This window comes from Clupea harengus, chromosome 2, assembly GCF_900700415.2.
Source record: "Clupea harengus chromosome 2, Ch_v2.0.2, whole genome shotgun sequence".
Lineage (NCBI taxonomy): Eukaryota > Metazoa > Chordata > Actinopteri > Clupeiformes > Clupeidae > Clupea > Clupea harengus.
In genome coordinates, this window is record NC_045153.1 from 22828560 (window position 1) to 22834559 (window position 6000).

Sequence of the window (6000 nt, forward strand, 5' to 3'; positions counted from 1 at the left end):
GTAAGGTTGATTCAGCGATTCTTATCCCATACACTTTTGTCCCATTCATTCTCGTCAAATTTAGCCAATTGCTCCTCATGCTCCTCCAGCTGTCCCTCTATGTATGCGCATACTCGTCTAGCTGTCCCTCTGTTTGTACACAGTCCTGGCTCTGTAAATGGAAAACAAACAAAGTAGTTTGGTCCGAGCCATACATAATTCCAGCCAAACAACAATGTTTCAGGAGTATGGAAGAAGGGGTGCAGACTTCACCTTTAAAGTAGCTGTCCTTAAAGCATGTTAGCGGCTCAAGCTAACCTTGGGCTGTCACCACAGGAGTCCTCCACCCTCCCTTTTAATATGCTGCCCAGCCTGCTAATTATTTAACAATAAGCGATTGGCAGCAGGGATGTCCGTCTCCTGGGATGTTTGGTGATTGGCTAATACAATAGGACCAGGTGGAAATATTTGTTTGCTGATTACAGAGCTCAGCAGAGTCCCACTGACTGTTTTTTTCCCAGCGGCAGCTATTTCAGTATGCAGAGACAGTTAGCTGAGGTGTTCCAAAAATCATTGCTTACAGCTACCTTACACTCACCAATTACACACCCAGAAAAGGGGTAACATTACCTCTCCATTGGTTTATAATTGGGACTGTAGAAATATAGGATTCTTGAGATAACAAGGGCAATTTACTCTAATCTCTAATGGGAAGATTCTCCTGTCATATTAACATCCACAACATTTTCTGCGTTCTGTTTTGTGATGCAATGTGCCACGACCCACGTCTTTCCAGTTCGAACAGAAAATTAAGTCCGATTGGGGAGATTTCATGTCTGCTGTCTCATCTATCTGAAGGCAGAGCCAAGAGCTTCATATCCAAAGAGGGTAGGACTGTATTAGACCGATTTGGAACATCAGAAGGGGAGAGGAAAAAAAATCGTATCTCATCCGAGCACACCCTTTACTGCGCCATGTTCTGGAGCTGAGCCATGACAACAGTACCCCCGCCTCTTGGAGATTGTCTGCTGTAGCCTTCATCAGCAGAGAAAACACAACGCTGACTAATCAAAGATGGCTCCCTTAAGCGTACTATGCATCTTTCTGCATAATTGTCCATGTGTCTGTGTGCATGAGAGTGTGTGTGTGTGTGTATGTGTGCATGTGAGTTCATGTGTGCATAAAACAAACATGGCAGTTCACTAATCGCTCACCCACTAAGCCTTCATCTGTTTACGCACACACATACACACTTCTTGACATACATGCAGTCTTAACAGTGTAGACCTCTGATATCTGACATTGAATTATTACAGAATTCTATATGTTTAAAACTGATTACACCCTATCAATTGCTTGAACGATTGAGGATGTGATGGCTCCAGTCACATGTCCCTGGTCTGGCCTGCTGGGTTGAGAGAGCCAAGGACCTGAGTAACGTCAGAACTCCCTGTTTTTGATCTGTCGTTCTTGGCTGGGTATAAGCTGATAGGGGTGGGTCTGCTCTGCAATGTCGTGAGCTGGTGGCATCAGAGACACTGACGGCCCCCTTCTTGCATCAACCGTCACCACGCCACGGACACGGTCACAGTTCAACCAGAAAATCTGAGTGAGACGCATGGCAACCAACCTTAATTAGTTTCATTCTGTTTCCTATTAGATACTCTCAGGGGTAAATGCTTTTAGGCATTACATGTAACTGCATGCAACACAGTTCATTCACAATTCGAAGCCTCAATTTCTCTGTTTATTGTTTTGCCAGGACCGCGGAGGACAGACGGGAGTGGAACAGTAAGACTGGAGTAGAGATGGGGAGTGGGGAATGAGAAATGTCCCAGGCTGCCCTTTACTTGTGCCTGGGTTCTCATGACCTCTGACCTGTGTATGGTATGGGATGCCATCGCTATTGCTGGGGCATGGGTCCCCCCTATTAAAGCCTCCATTAAAGGGAGCTCAACCTCATACTACAATGATGCCAATGAGCAATACTCCTGATGATATTGTACACGTCATGACCTCAAGGTCAAAAATCTTCTTGGACATACACCACTGATTTGCTTTAGAACTTGCGAGTGCAGTACAGCAGAGGGTGAAAGTATAAACGATCAGTAATGATCAGAATGATCAGAATCATTACTCATATGTCTCGTATCATCATATCATAGGTAATAGGTCTCTTAGAGTGTTTTCCAAAATCAATGTGCTTCATTTTGAGACTTGCAGGAATGTGTCCTGTGATCTTGTGTCTGATGTCTGTTTAGCGTTTTAGTGTCTGCCTGCAAGGTCAAGGAGTGATTGCTTTGCAAAGATATGTTTGTCATGCTTTCACGTATTTGCGAAGATACGTCTGTCTCCCGGTGCGAAAAGATGCTTTAAGATGCTGAAGACGCTTGCTTGAGGATACTTAATCTCAGACCTTTTCTCGTCTAATCAGAGAAGTTGGTGGATCTGCATGTGAAACCTTCCTCTCTCCCTAGGTGTACCACTGTAAAAAAAAAAAAAAAAAGAAAGACTTGTTTCCTGATTAAGCACCATTTTTCTGACTGAGTCTCCAAGTCTGTGGTAGCGAAATTACCATCAAGTGACAGCCATGTTTGATGTGTTGCTCTGAGCCAGCGAGTCTGCACCAGCTAATTTTCACTTTTCGCGTTGCAAGCCTGATTGCAGAGGAGGATGTATGCAGGTAGTCCATTTCAGAGGCATTCCATTCCTTTTGATATTAAGTGCTGAGTGAAAGAAGAAACTCCTATTTATCTAATGAACGACACAGCCATCCGTCTTCCTAAACCAACATCAAAGGCAAAGTTATTTGGATGTTTGGTTTTGCGGAGATTATTCGATTTATTTTCACGTAAAGCGTGGCACTGGGGAAGCCTCTGCTGCGGCAGAGTTATTATTCATTTCCAACAGGGTTTGTTTCAAATGAGGGGATTTGGGCGATGCATAACTTCTGCATAATTATGTTCGTCATTGTTTTCGCCACTGAATTTTTCAAACCTGGCTTTGGAACGAACGTAATAGTTTTTCATTTTCTCCAGGCGAGATAAATACTGCTATTGGAAGCATCTTTTTTTTTGTTTCCATTCAAAGGGGATTCTTAATTCATTTCCTGTGTGGGTCCAATTTTTTCTGCTATCTATCACAGCACCAAAAGAGGCAGATTATTCTTTTTCACACTGAGTCATATCTTTTCTGAAGCACCTACTTTTTTGACTAAGCCTCACACTCTGCAGCATAATGAGGCAGGATGCTGGTACAACTCTTATAAGCTCTTGTGGTGGCTGTTGTCCGTAGCTGACCCCTGTGCTCACACACCATGAAGTGGCTGGTATCACTGTATCACATTTTTTTTAAAGTTTATTTTTAGACTTGTGGACTACGTAGAAAGGACAGTGTAGAGACACAGGAGGGATTGGGAAAAGGAAGCGACCGAAATGACATGCACCCGGATCCCCATGGGTACGGCATGCATGGTAACGGTCCAGCTCCCCCCACCCTCCCCCAATGATCCTCACATTTTAACACAGATTTTTTACTAGCAATTCAGATAGGAATGATGACTCAGGACTTGTTACTGCACCACTTTAACTGTCAATGGACAGAAGCACATGCTTGAGTCCATTTTCACCTGAGCAGTCGAGACTAATTGTATTGTTGTGCAAGTAGTAGGGGGTGGAGAGTGGAATTCACTGGCAGATCAGAATCTAATTACAAGCTGACATTTGGTGGCAAACACTGTGTTACAACCGATGCATCTTTGCATGTGCTGCTTTGTGATGCTATTAGAGGACTAAAATCAATGCTGGTTAGCATTGACGTGATCGATTGGACTACACACGGCCGATGAATGAATAATTTGGTTTGAGGGAGTGGACGGAATGATTAAAGATTCGTACTAAATCAAGTCTTTCTGTCTCTAGGGCCGGGTTCTCTTGGAGAGGTGCTTATCGGCTGTGGAGGGCTGGGAAATGAGAGAGGTGAGGAGAACTGTGCCGTGAATGGCAGATTTGTGTCTCGACTTTTTCTCCAGCCATATCAGAGCCCCAATCTCTCCCTCTTTTCAGTCTCCTCTTTCTCTTTCTCTGTCCTTCTCACTCTTTCTCTCTCTCTCTTGCTCTCTCTTTGTCTTGCTCTGGAGCATGCCAATAAGCTGAGCAGATTGAGCTACCTCAAATGGCAGATGCTTTAAAGGAGAGTGCAATTCCATGCCTTTAGGCCTGTACATAAAAAGAATGACAAGCAAATATGACAAAAATCGCCATTTTCACCCCGTAATTCCATGAACATGGTAATCTGCCCTATAGGAAAAGCCTTTTCTCTCTCTTCTTTATCTTTTCTCTGACCATCTCCCTCTCTCTCATTCTTTAACTCACTAAACTCTCTTTGTGTTTCTAGAAATCAATGAACACTGTCAGTCAGCTGTATTCCAGTGCAGCAGAGAGAGAGGTCAGGTTTCTGATGACAGCTCATGTTGATGTATGCAATTCCCCCTGGTTCTGCTGGATCTTGGGTGGCAAATTCATGGCCTTAGCCTGGCCTTTCCTTCCTAATGAAACAGACTGAAGCCAAAACACAACCCTCAAGTGTGAATATGACATGGGGGGCACTGTGGCGCGAGCCAATAAGCCCCCCATTTACGGGCTACAATGCCCGCGGGGACACAGGTTCGATTCCGGCCTGCTGTCGTATCCGATCCTCTCCACCTCTTCACTCTTACTCACTTCCTGTCCAAAATGCTTCACTGCCCTATCCAAATAAAGGCTAAAAAGTCCATAAATAAATCTTAAAAAAAAAAAAAAAAAGTGTGAATATGACGTGATTAGGTCCGTTGGTGATGTGGAGCAATGGCCAAGATAATGTGTTTCTCATTTCTTGTTCGCCTTATTCTTCTCCGTCCGTGCAAATATAAACATGACTTACATTTACTCTAAATTATATTTATGAATTTGGCAGACACTTTTAGACAAAGTTTCAGTTTTTGCCCAGCGAGTGTGCCAGATAGCCGTAGGAAACTAAAAGGATTACAGCCGGCAGGGGTATTACAAACACAGGAGCCAAAGCAAGAAGTGCTAACAAGATAACAAAAGTGCTAAAAGATAAATAAGTGACGCAGCGGTTTAAATCAGGTCAGACAGAGAGGTGGTCATAGAGCTCATGAAGTTGATGGTGTTCAGGGTGTTCAGGCATTTTTGTAAGATTAAATGTAAACTTGGAGAAAAAAAAGGTGAGAATAGTTCATGTGCATTCTGAAGGAATGCATGCTCATTCTTAGTTGAGGTGTGTGTGTGTGTGTGTGTGTGTGTTCAATCCTCCTACTGCGCCCACTCCCTCTGCGAATATAACAGACAGCTCTGCATGGGGTTCGTGTTTTGTCAATAAAATAAACTTTGCCTGTTTGTGTTGACAATGAAGTGACATGCCAGTAAAGGCAGCAGTGTGAGTCTCGTGTGATTTCTTTCGTGATTTGAAATGATGAGGATTCGTGTTGTTTACTCAGACAGACGGGGCCTAGGGAAAACCTACGTGACTGTGTAACAGACGTGACGTGAACAGTGACGAATTTGGTGGTTCAGTTTCTTGAAATGTAATAGGTGACTTAGCCCGATGAGGCGGTGAGAAAAGGAGGTACCTTTATCTTTATCCTTGAGCTACCTTTGTAGCTGGAATCAGTATGTGGCTTGCACCTCTCCTCTTGCCCTCAGAGTTGACTAAAGAGCAAAAAAAAGAAGCTGTTCTTGAGATACTCAGCTCAGAGGATGTGGGCGCAAGAGGAAGACAGTGGGTCACTGTGTCAAAGGCCGCAGAGAGCTCCTGCAAGATGAGAAAAGACAACTGAGTATCAGTTTTTGACAATTTCAGCGTTGCCAACATGACCGAGAGTGTCGTTTCAGTGGAGTGGCATTCTTCAAACCACACTGGATGGGTTGAAGCACATTATTAAGGGTGAGATGCCCAGAGAGTTTGAGAGAAAACATTTCGACTTGAGTGCTTTAGACAGAACCGGGGGAGGAGAGTCGGCCT